The sequence below is a fragment of the Melanerpes formicivorus genome, unplaced genomic scaffold, assembly GCF_026170545.1.
Source record: "Melanerpes formicivorus ecotype bairdi unplaced genomic scaffold, bMelFor1.0.p_v2 SCAF_55, whole genome shotgun sequence".
In the NCBI taxonomy this organism is placed as follows: Eukaryota; Metazoa; Chordata; class Aves; order Piciformes; family Picidae; genus Melanerpes; species Melanerpes formicivorus.
In genome coordinates this window covers 3,508,851-3,528,418 of record NW_027142407.1, presented here as the reverse complement: position 1 = coordinate 3,528,418, position 19,568 = coordinate 3,508,851, and the positions used below count along the sequence as shown (strand labels likewise).

Sequence of the window (19,568 nt, the reverse complement as noted above, 5' to 3'; positions counted from 1 at the left end):
CACGCAAGTCATCCATGACTGTGACATTTGTGCTGCTATTAAGCAGGCAAAACGACTTAAGCCCTTGTGGTACTTGGACCATCTGTCACCATACAAGTATGGTGAAGCTTGGCAGATTGACTACATCACTCTACCACGTTCTCGTTCTGGTAAGCAATACGTGCTTACTATGGTAGAGGCAAACACTGGGTGGTTGGAAACTTATCCAGTTCCACATGCAACTGCACGCAACACCATTCTCGGTCTGGAGAGACAGATCCTGTGGAGACACGGAACTCCGGAGAGGATCGAGTCAGACAACGGAACTCATTTCAAGAACAACCTTGTAAAGAACTGGGCAAAAGAGCATGGTATTGAGTGGATATTCCACATTCCCTACTATGCACCAGCTTCAGGGAAGATTGAACGCTACAATGGTTTGTTGAAGACCACTCTCAAAGCCATGGGAGGTGGATCTTTGAAAAACTGGGAAAAGCATTTAGCACAAGCAACCTGGCTGGTAAATAGTAGAGGTTCAGTGAACCGAGCTGGACCTGCACATTCAGATTTGCTACGGAAAGTAGAAGGTGATAGAGTTCCTGTTGTTAGAGAAAAGAATCTGTTAGGTAAAACTGTTTGGGTATTTTCACCCTCAGGAGAGGCTAAGCCTGTCCGAGGGGTGGTTTCAGCTGAAGGTCCGGGTCACACTTATTGGGTAATGAAAGAGAATGGTGAAATTCAGTGTATTCCACAAAGAAATTTAACTTTAGCTGAAAGAGGTTAATTTCAAACTGTTGTACAGCTACATCGCGTCCAAAGGAAGAATCAACGAGGAATCTACGGTGCACAAACCCTGAGATCCCTGAGTCAACTAAGAGACCCTGAGAATCCCTGTTTCCCTTTTCTTCGCTTCGTTGGCGAAGAAATGAACTGTTTTCCATTTTTCTCATTTTCTGATTTTCTTGGACTTTTGAATCATCTACATCTGAGCATAGCCGGGATGGACTATGAACTTTACTTACGAACTGTAAATATCGTTTTGGATTGGATGGACAGTATGAACAGCCAATGAAATTGTTTAGAAGGGGTGGACTGTGGCCGGTTGACGCTGTCCCCTTAAGAAAGGGAATATGGTGGACGGAAGTTGGTAAATGGAAAGAATTATCTAAACTAATTTCATTGGTAAAGTGGGAGGAAGCACCTTCTGAACTGGGAGTGAACTGGGCATTCCAGCACTTCTCTGTCAGTCTTGCTTCCGCCTCTTCTCTGGGTAGCAGCTCTCTCTGTGCTGGGCTTTCCGCCAAGACTTCGGCCTTGAAACCGATAAGATAGAAGGCCTGTATTGACTCCTTTCCAATTAACACGAAACTGCTTCTAACTTCTTTCTTTCTTCTTTCTCTCTTTTTCTGACCTACTCTGGGGAAAAGGGGGGGAGAGAGGGGAGAGCGGAGGTGGGGAACCCCCTCTGCCGAGGGGGGTTACTCTCATTTCTGTGTTACTCTGTTGTATATCTTTGTATATATTGTAAATATTGTAAATTTGTATATATTCCCCTGCATATCCTTCATTGCTTTGTAAATATAAAGCTCCACTGCTTTGCTAATTCAGCTTGTGAGTTTTTTTTCCTTTCCCTTCAATTTTTTTTCCCTTTTACTTTACAGGGGGGAGGGAAGAGGCTTCTTGGCCTTACCCTTCCAACCCACCACACCCAGTATCCTCAACCACTCCTTATAAGTCACATTCTCTAGTCTATTCACTGTATTTGTTGTCCTCCTCTGGACACATTCTAATATTTTTGTGTCCTTGTAGAGCACCAAACTGCGCACTGAACAGGAGGTGAAGCTACACCAATGCACAGATGTAGAGTATTTGGTGTAGAACCTGCCACAAATGTTTGCCTATCACAATACATTACCAGAATCTTGTTTCATCTTTTCTATAGCTGGGCGCATTTTAACATAGAATCACAGAATTGTCAAGGCTGAAAGTGAGTCCAAGGATCATCTAGTTCCAACCCCTCTACCACAGGCAGGGACACCCTCCAATAGATCAGGATGCTCAGAGCCACATCCAGCCTGATCTTAAAAAGCTCCAGGGATGAGGCCTCTGCCACCTCCCTAGGCAACCTGTTACAGTGTCTCATCACCCTTATGATGACGAATTTCTTCCTGATGTCTAATCTAATCTATCCTCCTCTAGCTTGGATCCATTCCCCCATGTCCTATCACTACCCAACACCCTAAAAACTCCTTCACCAGTTTCTTGTAGGCCCCCTTGAGATATTGGAAGGCATCAGACACAAACCCCAAAAACACAGGTGAAAACACTGGGGCAAAAACAGGTAAATTGCAAGAAAGTAAAATCCAAAGTCACATTTTCAATTCATAAGGTCAATTCTGAGAGCAGCCCTTTGACCTTACTAACTTCTGCAACTTGCAAATCTTAAATAAGCACTTGTGTTTCTTAAACAGCCCGTATCTGAACCAATTACCTAAAGAGATGGTATAACTTTGGATCATTTTTAAATGTCTCTGGAGGAAGCTATGCAGATTTCATAATAGGTTCATTTTCCATTAGGTACTCAAGGAAAAAAAAAAATTAGTGAAGTACATATTTTACAGGGTGATCTTCAGTTCTAAAAATTGTGAACAGTCAGCACAACTGGAATGGCAAATCCATTCTGAATTGACTTTTTTATAGTTGTAAGCCTAAGAATTAAACTTTTCAGAACAACGCACTTCAGAGACTTGTATTTTAGTCCTGTACATTTTCATAAACTAACAACTCTTTTTTGATTTGGGCAGGTATGGGCAAGTCATCATCCAATGGACAAATGCTTGCATTCGAAAGGGGTATTTTTAGAGACTGGACAGAACTCAGCTTCTCTTTTTCCCACTCAAAATCAGAGCAAAATCAATAAAACCTAGATTCTTGCATAGAAAATATGATAAATTTCAGTTATTTTTAGTCTACAAACCTTTCTTACTTAGGAGAAGTCAGTAAAGTGGGTATCACGTCTATAAAATGGGCTAGAATGGCATTGGCCTTAATTAGTGCTGTGCTAGGTATCTGTTAGTCCTTTTTTGTCTCACTGTGGCTGCCATTAAGGGCTTAGAAAAGCCCTGCTGAATTCATAGTGAATGCAGCAGTAGCCAAAAGAAGTTTTGTGCTGGTGGGGTGGGCAGCTGTCCTTGGAAGCGGTCAATCCTATTAGAGAGCTCCCTGGCTAGGGGCTTTCCTCCATCCTGGCAGTCCTGAGAGGAGGTACAGGGTGCCCCTGCAACCAGGCACCACTGGCCACCATGCCAGACAAAACAAGGGGGAGTGAAGTGAAGCCAGTGCCTGCCTCACCCCTTATCACTTTCCCTCTGTAACTGATGGCCCAGGTAATTTCTTGCACAGTCTCTCACGTCAAAAACTGTAGGCAGTAGGATGGGAAACCTCTTGCTGCTCTGCGCTGCTTGTCTCAGTCAGTTGTTTCATGCAACTACGTAATTTATCAGCACTTTGGTCTGGCCTTGATTGCAAACCAATTCAAAACCTTTTTCCCCTCTGCAGCTCAAAATTATTTTTGAGCACATCCAAAGAAACTTACCTTTTCCTTGATAGGACAACCTAATCCCCTCTCCTGTCTGTTGATGACTGCCTATTTTGCTTTTTAACGTACAAAGGCAGAAATGTCACAGTGTTGTCAGCACTTGCGGCTACTAACTTCATGATCAGAGCACAGAGCTCTCCGAAGGCCACTACCGTTACTCAGATTTTCTCCTCAAACACTTATGGTTTTTTTTCCTGATTCAGCAAACTTACACTGCCCAAACAGAAAAAGCCCCTTCCCAGATGTATCCAGCAGCAGCTATTAAGCACGCATGTCACTCTGCATTATGATTCGCAGGGCTTTTAAAAGCTAGGGAGGGTCTGTGAAATGTAATGAGTAGGAAATCCCTGAAGAATGCCCACTTGCCACAGATACTTCTTGCCAGTTCTGCAGATGACACATGATTTCTTCTGAGCTGGACATTAAAATAAGCTCTTATTTACGTGAAGCTATTAAAAGATGATGCAGCAGCCCTTTCAACAAGGACAGTCAAGTCTTCTGTGTCCTTCCAAATTTCAGCTCAGTAAATTACATGTGTAAGGCACTGTGCAAAGCTCCATCACTAAATGCTTGATTCCTGCTAACACCTTCTGTCTAACTAAATTCCCTCTGTTGATTGATCTGCATGTAGCAGTCATCGTCAGTTTCTACCCTGGACTCTTTGAGAGTATATATCCCCTTTCACTGCTGCTGTTTTGTTCCACATGTGGTCTGGGGAAAAATGAAATAATTCTTGCACATATAAAACCCATAAAGATGAAAGGTGATATGACAGTATGTTAATTATTCATTACTAGTAGTATTACACATATTAATGTTTTCCTTAAATTGTAGTGTACCCCACTGAGCCATAAACATGCTAAAGAGCTGTAGTTTTTCATGTAAATTTGGCATAGAACTCAAATTTCCCCAAAGAGGCAGGATCAAGACAATTTTTTTAAAAATAAAATTCCTTCCTCACCTAGGGATGAGTTTTAAAGAAGGATGCAACACAATTCAAAACCATGCATTGTGGTAGCTTATAGCACACCATGAAGTTTTTGCATCAGCTAGAGCACAATTCAAAGAGAGCCGCTAAAGCACATCACCATGTGCACAGCAAGGCTACTGAGATCTCCGCTGAGCACAGAACTGCTTAACACACTGGCTTCACTACTACCCTGGAGGCTGTCCTGCCTGATTAACTACTGACGTCAACAAAAATAGCGACTGGCAATTCCTGCAGCTAAATATATTTTTGCCCTATAAGGCTGGTTTGGGTCTAACTACAAATATCTCTGTGTGACTGTGTGAAACAATCAACTACCAGTAGCAACACTTAATGGCTCTGCTCAATGCAAACTATGCACTTAGGAGTGATCATTCTATAGTTAGACAAAAATGCATTAACAAATAAAGCTTTAAAGAAACCAAGTACTGAAAATCAGATAGCAAGTCAGAAATGCTGTTGTGAATCTCAGGTAAATTCAATACAAACTGCAGTCATTTAAAATAGGGATAGAAATAAAAAAGCACTTGCACTAAGCTGTTATGAATGTATTGGTGAAAAGAACTTCTTCATTATGTGTAACCTAAATCTACCCTGCTCTAGTTTAACATCATTGCCCCTTGTCTTATCACCATAAACCCTTCAAAACAGTCCCTCCTCAACCTTCCCGTAGGTCCCCTTCAGATACTTTCTGAAATGCTGCTGTAAGACCTCCTCAGAGCTCTCTCTTTTCCAGGCTGAACAGCCCCAATTCTTTCAGCCTGTTTTCACAGAAAAAGTGCTCCAGCCCTCTGACCATCTTTGTGGCCCTCCTCTGAATCCACTCCAGCAGGCCCACATCCTTCTCATGTTGGGGACCTTCAACCCGGATGCAGTAGTCCGGGTGAGGTCTCACCAGAGCAGAGTGATAGAATCACCTCTCTCAATCTGCTGGCCACACTTCTCGATGCAGCCCAGGACATGACTGGCCACCTGGGCTGCAAATGGACATTGCTGGTTCATGTCCAACTTCTCATCCACAAGCACCCCAAATCCTCTTCTGCAGGGCTGCTATCAGTATCATCCCCAAGCCTGTACTGATACCAAGGATTACCCCAACCTAGGTGCAGGACCTTACACTTTGCCTTATTGAACCTCACAACGTTCTCCACAGCCCATTTCTCTAGCCTGTCTAGGTCCCTCTGGATGACATCCGGTCTCTCAGTTTTATCAGCTCAGCTTGGCATCATCTGCAAACTTGCTGAGGCTGCACTCAATCTCATTATCAGTATCATTGATGAAGATGATGAAGATATTGGACAGTACTGGTCCCAGGTCCAACCCCTAAGGGACACGCCTGTCACCCACCTCCATCTGGACATTGAACTGTTGACCACTACCCTTTGCATGCAATCATCCAACCAATGCCTTATCCAAAGGAATCTTCTGTAAAAAAGGAGTCTTCTCCAGTGATAATGGCAGCATTCTAAACAACTGCCTGTTCTCAGTTGCCAACATGAGGCAGCTAGGAGTTTTCCACTCAATAAAGAAGTATTAATGCTGGAATTTTTCTTCCTGGCAAGCCTGACCAAGCCAAAAGTCTGAAGTAAAACAGTGGACTGTGAGCAGTGAGGTGAGAAAGGGTGCTGGATGCAATCCTATTGATAGATGGAAATCTGTGTGTGTATACACATGTGTATGTGTACCTAGATGTATATGGGTATGTATTTTTAGCTATTGCAATGTCTTTGTATCAAAAAGGAAAGGGTAGTTCCAAATGTGAGGCAGGAAAGGCAGAGCAGGAAGCTGCTGTTGGCAGCCAGCTGGGAAGCTTTATCTATAGTACCCTGTACATACCTAGTATTTACCTTGCTGGCCTTTTCAGTAACAGTGACTGGAAAACAAGTAATCACTTCAAGTACGAGTATAGCAAGTTCAAAATCTTTTCATGTTTTTGGATGTAGCACTACATAAACATGAAGAAAACCAGTTGATGCTCAATTAGTTAGATCTGTCTCATCTGTCCAGACAGACAAACTATGCAGGGTTGCAGAGCTCTTATGTCTTTTATGTCAACAGATGACAGGATTTTTGTTACACAGGAAGATCATAGTACATACATCATCTGGAATTTGATGACTACAAAAGCTGCCTGCTCTCGCCAGCACTACATGAAATATGCAGCCCATGTTAGCTTCTCAAAAGACACCTCCCTGGCACTTCCTGTGAATTCCTATCTCATCAGGAGTTCAGATGCTACACATCATTAAATCAGCACCAATCTGCCACCTATTACTGGTGCAGGAGAAAGGCCCATTGAACAAGCATTCCCAGTAAGAAATAATCACTAATAATGAACACTGCATTAACTTCTGTTATCTCTTGAAACGTAGACTAGAGTACCCAAAACCCCAAACATTTCCAATGCTACTGAAACTTGAGCACAAGTAATAGAAGAACACAGCAAAAGTTGTTTGCAGATAGAGAAATGGTTTAGTAATCGTGGACATCATTTAGGGGCCTCAGCATTCAGACATGTATTCACTAACCATGTTTCAGGCTGTGAAATGGTTGTGATGGCACCTAGCAGACAACTTTGTTTTAAAAACGTTAGTATGCATGCTAGGGTGTTTTACTTTCCAGTGAATGTAAGTGGAAAACATAATTTTCCTATAGCAGACCATGTATTTGTGGATGTAAGTTTCAGTTGAAACTAGCACCATCCTCCAGGTTTTCCATCATAAATTAAAACTTCCAAGGCATTTTTTTTTTTACTTCCATTTTGTTTTCCTTTGCTGTTGGGGAGGTGGGCTGGATAAAGAGAAGGAATAAGGAAAGGTAAAAGAACATCAGGTTTCTCAAGCTCTTTGGCAAACGCTAGACACAGACTACTCTGGTTTGTGCAAACACAAAGTTGTGTCTCATATGGAAAATTTCTCTCTTTGATCAAGGAAACAAGGTTTTGTAATAATCCTCCATCCTCTAGGGCTGCTTACCCTGCCTACCCTCTTACTAAGGCAGACTCCCAGAACGTCTCTTGAATTCTTGCTTCAAGCAAGATAAGGTTTTTACGCAGCTATTTCATACCTTCAGCCTCCCAAACCTTCAGCATCTCTTCAGTAAAGACATAAATGTTCCTTTCTTTTGCTTTGACATACAGTGCAACAGTGGTGCTGGCGTCTGACTAAGGATGACGTGTAATATTTACTGGCACCCACTGTTCTCATATATAACCTCCCTAGGCTCTGCAGATGTTCAAAGGGTGCAAAGATGCTCAGAACTTAGCCAGCCAGCAGGACAGCAGCCTCTGATAGACAGCAGCTGTGTAGGCTGCCATTTTTTGCAGCCTTAAAATATATCTGCATGTCACATTGCTGGGAGTAATACCACTTCAGCCTTAACAATAAAGGAGTTTTAGCTGGATTTCCCAAAGAAATAGGTGTACAGTAGTTTCTTTCTGCCTGTCAGACCTCATCTAATAAAACTGGATTCCATTTAAGCAATTTCAACCCTATTTGACAGAGAAGATGTTACAGTTTATAAGGAAGCAGATTATGTGCAATATACCCAAAGGACTTGTTTTTCACAGAAACTTGCATATGGGTTGAGAACAAGCTCTTCAAGAATATCTGCTTCTTCCATGTGCCACATATATGCTGCTTGCATGGCTGTGTAATAGATGTCATCTTTTTAATGTGTATTTACAGACAGTTTAAAATATGCACTGGGATCTCAATTTGGAATGAGAACGATAGTATGCAATTAAAATCTGAAATGAAACATAGCAAGAACATTGTAGGTTGCAACTGCAATTATTTGTAGTAAAAAGATGATGTGCCTGAGATCTGGTCTGTCTATTGTTTTGTGACTGAAAGATCTTCAGGGAAAGAACTGCTGTTTGTTATGAGGTTGTACACTGCCAGTCACAGCGGTCACCTTGATTCTCTCTACTAACAGAATAAAGATGAGTTAAGGGAAGATAAAACCAGACAGTATCACAGATGACCATGAGTGACACTAGACTATTTCCCCTAGTTTTAGAATATGGTGCCAACACTGCATCTTCAGCAATCCTTGTGTGGTAAAAGTTAGTGACCTTTTAATGATGACAGTTATATGAAATGGTTTGAATAATTAGTCATGAAAAGATCCTTTTATATATCTTTACAGACATTCTGCAATGAGATGCTCTTTTGTGGCATTTTCATTTCCATTCTAAACCATATTAATGATTCACTGAGTTAGAGAATCAGATGGGGGGGGGGGGGGGGAACTGAAATAATTTGCTGCTTTCAGTGCTACTGCTTGGAGGCTCTACCTCACCAGCTGCCAAGCACCCTCTGTAGCCATGGGTGTGGACTCCTCCAATGTAGCTGGGAATACAGGGCACTCCACTTCTTACAAGACCCTCTCACTCCACTGCAACTGTTCTAGGCACAGGAACATCATCTCAAACAGCTGCAAATAGCAATAAGCAGGCTTCAAACAAACCTACTTATGAAAATTCTCATTTGGTGCTGCTGGCTTTATCATCTGCATCTAAATATTTGCAAATAACTGCTTTTATTTCATTTGGCATATAGCTTACTGTAACAGAAAAACGGGCAGAAAGGAGATGAAAACTGGAGAAAAGGAGACTGTGTAACAAGCAAAAGGAGAGACCCTTAAAGCTATAAAGCAGTTTAAAACACCATGGATTTCAGTTGTTTTGGTAGTTGTTCGGCATCCCCTCCTCCTCCCCTCCCCCCTTTTTTTTTGTACCTGTGTTTTGGCTTTTTTGCCCTAACAGACATTCAAGGAAACATCTACAGAGCAAGAAATATCCTGCCAATATAGGAGAGGGATATGAGATTAATTCTATCTGTGCGCTTTTGCAGGAAATCACTAAGGTGATAGACCCACTTATACAAATGTCATCAAACTCTTTTGCATTATTATTATTATCTTGCAGGAAAGTTAAGCCTACATAGAACTAAACTTCATTCAAAAGACAGATCCCACGTCAGGATTTCTTTTCTATTTTGAATTTTCAGCATGATAGACAGAATGAAAATATGTTTAGGGAATGGAAACCAACTCAACAATGCCCACACAGACCTGTACAGGATATGAAATTGAATTTAAAAGCATTTTATGCCATATTCTTTCAGCCTATTGGTGAAGCTTAAAACAGTGGTGATGACAACTGCTAACAAATACCAACATTCATCTTTTCAGGGAAAATCAACCTCAGATCATTATGAAGCTGAGGCTCAAACTATGTTTTGTGAGATTCAGACGTAGCATCCTCAGAAGACTGAAGGAGTCTGAATCTTAACTGTTTTTGCAGTTTGTTCATGGCTGCATACTATCAGGCAATTCTCTAAGACCTGTTGTAGAAGGAAATGGTTCCACTGCTTTGAGAGTCCTTACACAAAGTCATGTAGGGGAACCAAGAAAATAAACCTAAGTAGCAATTACATGTTCTCTGCTTTACTGAGAGTTGAAATACTCTGTTGAAAAACAGTATCACAGTATCACTTAGGTTGGAAAGGACCTCGAGGATCATCGAGTCCAACCTGACACCGCAGACCCCATGACTAGACCATGGCACCAAGTGCCACGTCCAATCTCCCCTTGAACGCAAGGGGAGACACCCCAAGCGACAATAGTATTTATCATAGCAAAATTGATTGTTAGAAAATACATCTAAGCATCATCTCCAACTGTCAACCTAACACCACCATGGCCATTAATCCATGTCCTGAAGTGCCATGTCTACACATTTTTTTAAACACTTCCCAGGGATGGTGACTCCACCACTATGACAATTTAGTTTTCATTTGCTTCTCCAGCTGAGTTTAGCTGTGCTTTGTGTGGGCGGATTAAACCATCTAAGCCACTACAACCACCTCTCTGGGCAGCCTGTTCTAACAACACTCTTTCCGTAAAGAAATTTTCTCTGATACCCAATCTAAACCTCCCCTGGAGCAATCTGAAGCCATTTTCTCTCTATCACCTGGTACTAGGGAGGTAAGACCAACACCCACCTCACTACTACCTCCTCTCAGGTAGTTACAGAGAGAGCAATGAGGTCTCCCCTCAGCCTCCTCTTTCCTGGACTAACAATCCCAGTTCCCTCAGCTGCTCTTTGCAAGACATGTTTCTCCAGGCCCTTCACCAACTTCATTGCCTTTCTCATGCAACAAGCAGAAAAATAGAGATGACACAACCACAGAAGCATTAGGGAACCTATTTCCAGAAGCAGTGACAGGAAGTCTTGGTTTTAGGTGCAATACTAAGGTACGTATTTCCACATTACGCCCAAAGGATGTTTGATTTTTATAGATGAACACGACAGACTCAACAAGCAAAACAGGAATACAGGTAACCTGCTTCCAAGACAAGCCTGTTTCCTACAGAGTTACTGAAATTCTGTATTAATATAGAGTAAGATTAAATTACAGAATACTGAAAAGTTGACAAAGGAAGATGCCAGCCATTGCTGCCTCCTTACACAATACAGAAAGCACATTTTGTATCATTTAAAAAAAGAATAAAACAATTAACTCTGCCAGTCTATAAACACTCTGCTGTTTTGTTAGGTTTTATTCTCCCTGGGAAGCATAAGAAGGCTCTTGATGGGGTCCTGTTCGAAGTCCTAAGGACACTCTTTCTTAGGCCTGCTGTAACTTGCCTAATACTGCAATTGGCTTATTCTTGTGAGAAGCAAGTAAGTAGGTTAGAAGGAGGGAAAGCAGATTTTTTCCCAAGGTCTAAACAGCTGTTGCAAAGAACATGAGAAGCACAAGGCCTAAGGCCTTATAATGAACACCATGAGGTTCTTTCCTGTATTTGTGCCCTCAGTATTTTCCCAAATTCACTTGATCTGATACCTTCTGTGTCTAATGAATATGTTGGTAGATACTACTTGCTTCAATGTATGCCACAGGATTAATTCTTATCTCCTCTTTTCATGACATGCTCATCTGGAAGAGCAAAAAAAATGATTCACCAGTACTTGTGAAGGGGATTCACAAACTCTCACAACTATGCTGCAAATCCCTTTGAATCTGGGCAGAAGAGAAACATCACTCAGACAAATCACCTCTAAAATAATCAGTATTTGCTGCCTGCTGTGCACTCTGACTCTTTGGCTTGCAGTGAGCAGGAATGAAGTTAATGAACAGTCCCACGGAAGTCAGTGTCATGATAGCTGGATCTGGGGAGGAAGATCACTTTGGAAGGTCTGAGGCAAGAGACCAAAACCTGTCTATAAGTCACAGGCCATATTCATCAGAAAGTCAGAAGTGGAAAAAAAGCATCAGTCTAGACTGTTCCTAACACAGCTACTCAACCAGGACCAAATCTGCCAATGGTGCATATTAAGAAAGTACTTTATGAGTAACTCACAGAATAAGGTAGCTCTCAGCATGAATACATGTATTGCAAATCAGCTACAAGCAGAGAAAAATCCAGTGAATATGCTATTCAGTTGATTTGTATGGTTGTTGCTTAAAACAAATGAACAAAACCTCCCCCTCTCTTCTCACTATTCAGACTGCTCTGTTCAATAGAAATGGTACAATATGTCCCTGTCATTGCAAGCAAGGAGCAGCCTAACCCACGGCATCAGTACATCTGGGGCACAGCATGTCCTACAGCAAAGGGCTCCCAATGTCATGTGTACTCCCTTTCAATGCTCTCTGTACCTGCTATTGATACAAAGGACTAGAAGACATGTCCCTCTCCCCTACCCCCCACCATTCCAACCTTCATGCTCTACTCACTACTGCTGCTTTGACCAGATCACAAAGTAATTAATATTTTTTTTTTCTTCCACATTTTGACTTTTCTTTCCTTTGCTCAAGCTCCAAAAGCTGTTTGTTAGGAGTCTGGTTTATCTCTGCAAGCTAAATGGAAGGTCCTGTTGGTACAATCACACGAGGATGCACAGAAAGAGCCACCCACAGCCTAACAGCGCTGACATCATGCACAAAGCTAGTCCATGGTCTTGCCAACCCTAAACAACCTCAGTATTGAAATATCTGCCTTTATCAGAAGCCGTGAATGTCTGGCTTTAAGTCCAACAAAGATGCATTAAGGCTCAGAAGGCTCGTGTTTCAGGTGCTAAGGAAAGAAGACATCTCTCCATTTGATGCACTAAAAACAGGATTTACCATGAACTATGCACTTAAGGAGTGAAAGGAGAAAAAAAAAAAGTGATTGAGTTGAACTTGACAGCATAAAGACTAAATAGCTTTATTTGCTGTTTAATTATGATGAGACTGTTTTTGTTAGATGTGTCTGAATCTGCTTTGTGTTGGCTTGTGTTCTTCAGTAAGTAAACTGAGGCATGCAATTTGCAGCAGCAACACATGTTAAAGAAAGGTCATTTAAGACTATTATAGATTGGTCCTGAGCAATGAAATGGCTTCCTATTCACCACACTAAATTATTAAGACATGACATTCCATTTTTCTGGGAGGTTTGTTGTTTTTGCAGGTTTAGTTAGTTTTAAATTAACAGTAATATAATAAAGATTTAAAAAAACCCATAATACAGATTTAAAAAAACCCAAAAAAACACACTACCAGGAGAGAAAACCCAAACCAGCTTCTAGCAATGCATCTTGTGATCTGAGACCCACAGTGACCTGTTGCATTTTCACATGTTTGGGATTACACAGTAAATCCTACATCCCTCTGTGAAGTTACTCCAGCTTTTGGCAATGGTTGAACACACTGTATTTACTGCCTTTCCTTTCTGTGGTCTCTCTAGAATACCACACAAAAGAAGAAAGGGAAACAGAAGTGGATAAGACAAAAACTCAAAGGAGCCAGCTGAGGAAGGGATGACTATCACAAGACTGAAGTAGGTATGTTTTTTTTAAGCAAAGTAGTGATGGGGAACATATTTTTTTTTCTGCAGTCTCACAGAGTTGTTCAGCTCTGGTGTATCCGGGAAGGGACAGAGCTACCAATGAGTTTCATAGAGCACAAATACAAGTAGGCACTAGCAAAATGGGAAACAGATCTGCAGTAGCCAGTGACCAGACCCTTGGTCTTTATTTTCCCCGCTTTCCCTCTTTTCTTCCCCACCATTCTTCTTTCTGCTCACTGCCTGCCTCCCTGTTGGTCTAGGTCTTTTTACCAGCCTTTTTCCTGACAATCAAGGTGAAGTGTTTGGGGGCTGTGTTTGTCACGGCCCAAGAGTGCAAAATGGGCAGATGCCAGGGACTATTCTGCCATGCATCCTGCCACAAGGACAGAAGTTGGTAAGGGCAACTTCTGCTCCTCAGCTTTGGCCTGAAATGGCAGCTCTGAAAAAGATATCTTTGCTTTTGCCCAGATGCTTTATTGCCTCCCTCTTCTGCCTCCTGCAGTGTCTTTGCCATCTCTGGACATTCGGTAGCTCATGTTTTTGGGAAGCAGAGGGACTCAATTATTGCCATTCGTAAGTTGCCTTTGCTTTACAGATCTGCCCTTATTAGTGGTGTTGGTTACCAGAGAGTGCACATTTTAGTATTACACTGAATTGCTAAAGTGAGGAACTTAAAGCAGCTCAAAGGTTGCATCGCAGCTAAGGCTTAATATTGCTTGCCTGTAATCGAGACATTAGCGGCAGAGAGGTGTTGAGGCGGGCCTGACATTAATGTCTCCTCATGGAATAGGCACATTTTCATACCTTTGTGTAGAACCTGCAGATTTCCTGGGGAAACCTAACCTAATAAATTTAGCATTAAGCCTATGCATACTATGGTAGACATACCTCCATGAAAAAGAAAGTAAGTATATGAGAAGACCTCCAAGATGTGTCCCACAGGGGAATCAGGAGTGTTAAAACGCAATGTTATCCTAGGAAGGTACACCACAGCAAAAAATCACATCATGGGTATCTATTCTTTCATGTGGATTTTCTGCATAAATACATTCAGCTTGAGAGTGAAGTGGCACATTTGCTTCCTGACTGCAGACCATATGTAGATCCATACCAGCAATACCTTTTACACAGCTACCAAGCATGAATGGCTAATTGGCCAAACTGTGCCACTGTTGAACCTTGTGCAGTTCTATTGGTCTCCCTGCAATTAGGTAGGTTGCAACTAATTAGCTCTCTGTAAACATTTCCAAGGATGATGCATATGATTGAACAGAAGTCTCAGCTTCTGACTGCCTATCTGCATTGAGTCTGTAGGGCAAAATATGGTGAAATGCAGCAGAAGAAACTCAAGTTAGACCCCCCTGAGCAAGAAAATGCTTTTTATGTGGTAATTTTTCAGAGTAAAGTTACATATATATATATATATAAAAAAATCCCTCTCCTCCTCTGCCTTTGGGCTGCTGAATACCTTATTAGATCTTTTCTCCCAGTGTAAGAGGAATTCCTGACAGAGGACCATTAGCCTCTCAGAATGATAATTTCAGATCTTCACTTCAAGAGTTCACAGGCCTTTTTCTCATAGACAAGTCAGGAAGGATTTTAAAGGGAACTGCAGATTAAAATATGTTGCTCAGTTCTTCCCATGATGCTTTTGGGAGTAACCAAGGTCAAGTCCTCTGTGAGGAACTTGTGTCCATTCCCATGCATTCAGAGGCTCATACACAGCCTGCAGAAGAACAAAACATGACCATGGAGATCTTTGGAAAGAAACTACTCCTCTAAGTTGCTTATGACTAACATTTGCTACTTTCCTTATGTGAAAGCAGAAAATGGAGTAAGGGCATCATCCATATTTCTACAGATGCTGTGATTAGTACACCCAAAGGTGGTAAGCAACTTGCTTAACAAAAGACCAGAGACCACAGACATCTATGCTATTTATCCAGAGCTGGCATTTTAATGCTGACACACGCCAATCTTTCCTCTGTCTAGAGTTCTTTAACAGCCAGGATGTGTTACCTCCTAAGGCCTGTATAGGTCAGTGAATCATGGATTTTAAGTGAAGGCCTAACAACTGACTAAGTACTATGCCAGGATTGGTTTTGCAGGGATTTCTATTTTGTAAGTTGCACTGCTTTAGATACAGAGGAAAGCAAAAGTTAGTTCAATTTTGAACTTTAAATAAACAATGAAGGGATTGAATGATTAGAAAGAATGTCTATGCTCAGGTCTCTTGTTTTGACTTACTTGGAATAAGTAACACTTCCCTGTGCTTTAAGATCCATTAAGTAAAAACAAGTTGCAAGGTCCTGATTGCGATCAGATAGCTTTGGTATGCTAACAGCTTCATCTGTACATGACTGGGAAAATGGAGAGGGAAAAGACTTTCATAGAAAATACAGCAAACAGCACTGTTGTGTTTGCAAGGGTATTAGGAGTCTGCAGATGAGGTAGAAACTTGGTTTTATTAATAGCAGCAGATCAATGCCACTAGATTAGCAGAAACTAAAGATAAAGCAGAAAAAGGAACATCTGCCTAATGATACCCCCTCTGCCCCACTGCTCAGCGCAATCCCTAGCTATGAATGACAGCAGCAACAAACCATGCCAAGTACAGGCTCAAGTTCTGAAACCCAATACAAAATTTCCCCAAATTTAAAACCTGAACCTGGGCTAGACTAAGGATGGGTATGTTACGTGCTGATGTTAAAGCAGGTGAAAAAGTACAGCTTCTCTTTGGCTCTCCAGAATAACAGAATCAATGCTGGAAAAGACCTCTGGACCATCAAGTCCAGCTGTCAACCCAAACCCACCATGCCCACTGAACCATGTCCCAAAAGGCCATACCTACACATTTTTTTGGAACACCCTCAGGAATGGTGACTTCATCTCCCTGGGCAGCCAGTTCCAATTGCTTCACCACTCTTTCAGTCTCCCCATACCCAATCTAAACCTCCCATAGGACAATTTCAGGCCATTTCCTCTCATCCTATTGCTAGTTACTTGGAAGAAGAGATTGACCTCCGCTTCTCAATCTCTTTTCAGATAGTTGTAGAGACCAGTAAGGGCTCCCCTTGGCCACCTCTTTTCCAGACTAAGCAATCCTAACTCCCTTAGATGCTCTTCACCATATCCTTCATCAGCTATGTACCCTTCTACCAACAGGCTCCAGCAACTCAATGTTCTTCTTGTAGTGAGGGGTCCAAATCTGAACAGAGTATTCAAGGTGACACCTTGCCAGTGCCAAGTACACATAATCACTTCTCTGCTCCTGCTGGCCACACTATTGCTGGTACAGGATGCTCTGAGCACACTGCTAACTCATGTTCAGACAGCTGTCAGTCAGCATCTTCAAGTCCTTTTCTGCTGGACAGTTTTCCAGCCAATCAGCCTCAAACCTGTAATGCTGCCTAGGACTGTTGTGACTGTATACAACCAAAAGACTCCCTAACATACAGAGCCATCTCATTGCCTCTCCTTTCATACTTGACCTTATGAACACCTTATAGCCATCTACTGCAGCACTCCAGCAATGACAGTCATCCCACCATATCTCTGTGATGGTAACCAAGTCACAGCTATTTTGCTGCACCATGCAGTTCCTCCTGTTTGTTGCCCATGCTGTATTGGTGTAGATTTAACACTGCTACGCCACCCCTAGGATCTTCTCTAGTGAGTCTGGTTTTATGCCCTTCTCTCTTGGAACCTAATATAAAACTCTCTCAGTGAACCCTAACAATTCATAAGCAAGAATTCTTCCCTTTGAGATAGGTGGACTCTGTCACCAGCAAGCCTGGTGCCATATAAACCTCTCCATGATAAAAAAAAACAAACCCAGAGATGCACCAATGGCACCAGCCTCTGAGCCATGTGTTAATCAGGTGTGGTTTCCTGTTCCCTTCAGTATCCCTCGCTGAAGGGATTGAGGAAAATGTACCTTTTGATCACCTTCAGACTTCCCTCTGCAATCTCAGTACTGCAAATCTGCATAACCAATAGCAGTAATAGAGTGTTGTGGCAGACATGGCAGTCTCCTAGTAAGATCTCTAACCAAGGCACTAGGGAGGCTGAAGACTTACCTACGGAATGGCTCTGGTCATCGAACTGGATCCACTGCTTCCCTCAGAAGCAAACCACCTACAAGAATCATCCCCCTTTTTCTTAGCAGAGGTACAAATAATGTGTGATGCTGACTGACCCATTTGCTCACTCAATGCAGCTCCCTGCATAGACTGTCATTTACACTCTTATCTGCCTGCCCTCAAGTTCCAGAACTCCCCATTTCTGTTGCACAAGAGCAACTGGAAATGCAAGAGAGGCAGGGAGGGGATTCACCTGGCCCCCGAAACAGAGACCTATTTGCATTCACCCTTCATTCCTTAGGTCCCTTTCTGCCTACCTGTCACACCACACATGGGGGCTGTCTCTGCTGCCTTCTGTACCAACTCAGAAACATCCTGCAGCCGAAGACCTGAACAGCTGAATACTTGTGTGCAAGCACCACCTGGGTTACCACATTCCTTCGGCCAAGTGAAAGCCACAGCTCGGTCCTCCTCTGGGAGAATGTTGCTCTGCTTCCCTGGGCAACCTGCCAGGCCAGAGCCTTCCGCTGCGCCGCACTCAGGGTCCCGCAGGCTCTCTGGGGGCGCCCCTTGCATGTGAGGGTGCTGACGGCCACCGCCCTTATCCCCGTCCCCCCGACTCACAGCTGAGGCTTGTCAAAGAGCTCTCTTCCTGCTCGGGGAAGGCGGGACACCCCCTCCTTGCGCTTCTAATTTCGTGGGTTTGCAGCCTTCGAAGGGTGCCCCAGCAAGACTCTGGGCTCTGCCGTCAGTCCCTTGTCTCGATGGCCACGCCGCCTTTTAAACTGCCACCCTCGCTCTCGTGCCCATCCACGGTACATCAGAGCTGCCTCTAGCCAGAAGTTTGCACTCTTCCCACTCTCAGGGGAGGGGCTGGGAACATCCCGGCTTCTCCTACGCCTTTGCCCTCTTTGCTTCTTCTCTGCTTTGGGAACGTTCCTCCTCCCTGGAGCCCTTCGCCTCAGCGACTTGGCCAAAATGGCAGCCACGCCGCAGCTTAAGCTGCTGCCATGTCTCTTGTTCCCGCCCGTGGGGAGTCAGAGCCACCTCTGGCCAGGAACTCACGCTCTCCCCGTGCTGAGGTGGGGGGATGGAAACACTCTGGCTCTCCATACGCTTTTGTCTTCGCTCTCTTTCAGCTTTGCGAGCGTTCCTCCACTCTGCAGTCCTCGCCTCGGCGACTTCGCTAAAATGGCGGCTAAGGAAGGGTTAAACTGGGGCCGTCTTCTGTCCCTACTCACGGCGAGGCAGAGCCGACTCTGGCCAGGCGCTCATAATCTTCCTGCTCTGAGGTGAGGGTGCCCAGAACACCCTGAGGCTCCCTGCGCTTTTACCACCCTGGGAAGCTTCCTCTGCTCTGAAGACCTTCGCCTGGGCGATTTCGCTAAAATGGCGACTGAGCGGCGGTTCAAACTGCCGCCGTATCCCTGCGCCCCGCCCACGCTGACTCACAGCTGCTGCTCGGGCACGCCGCGCCTGCGGCTTTGCCGTCGTGAATTTGCCGCAGATTTGCCGGTTTAGGAGTAACCCAGCGGCAGCCTCTGCTCTGAAACCCTTTGCTCGGTGGCTTCGCTGGAATGGCGGCTACGCCACGTTCAAACTGCCCCCGTCACTCTTTGCCCTAGTCTGCGCTGGAGCTCAGTCTTTCCGCTCTGAGCGGCGGCGCTGGGGCTCCCTCTCTCCCCGCGCGGCAGTTCTGGTCTCCGCTGTGCCGTACCAGTCCTCTGATCTTCGAGCTCTTTGCATTAGCGGCTTCGGCGAAATCAGAACTCCTCTTGTCTTCTGGGATGAATAAACTAATCCAGGCTGAGACGTTGCCTTTCTGTCTTTTCTTGGCCAAGAAACAGATAACCACCCGTTTCACCGGCACCCGTGGCAGGAAACTGGAGGAAGGAGAAAAGAGATCCTACTCTTCCTTCCAGGCTAGAGTCAGAAAACTATCAGAATGGACCATCAAAGACACGGAGGCAAGACGTGCAGCTCGAGTTCTGAAGGGGTCCTGGGAGCCAATAACCAGGCTGATGAGCAATGAAAAGTATGTGGGTAGTCTTTGGCCTTGTCTCCTTCACTGGGGTTGGAA

At 43.6% G+C, this 19,568-nt stretch overlaps 1 protein-coding gene and 1 long non-coding RNA gene across 4 annotated transcripts in view; one reads left to right on the top strand and one right to left on the bottom strand.

Moving 5' to 3' along the window:
- CDH20 (cadherin 20) overlaps positions 1 to 19,568 on the bottom strand; it is a 199,351-nt gene that overhangs the window by 59,572 nt on the left and 120,211 nt on the right. Inside the window, exon 1 of one of the 2 annotated variants that reach the window (XM_068160992.1) lies at positions 17,806 to 18,498. The exons of the other annotated variant lie outside the window; for it this stretch is intronic. The gene's annotated coding sequence lies outside the window, so the exon portion shown is untranslated. Of the gene's footprint in view, positions 1 to 17,805; positions 18,499 to 19,568 lie in introns of those variants that run through there. 2 annotated transcript variants of the gene reach the window in all.
- The window catches only part of LOC137452520 (uncharacterized), a 163,368-nt gene that overhangs the window by 122,818 nt on the left and 20,982 nt on the right, over positions 1 to 19,568 (top strand). For both annotated transcript variants that reach the window (XR_010990107.1, XR_010990106.1), the window contains exon 2: positions 13,305 to 13,401. This is a non-coding gene — a long non-coding RNA (uncharacterized lncRNA). The remainder of the gene's footprint in view (positions 1 to 13,304; positions 13,402 to 19,568) is intronic.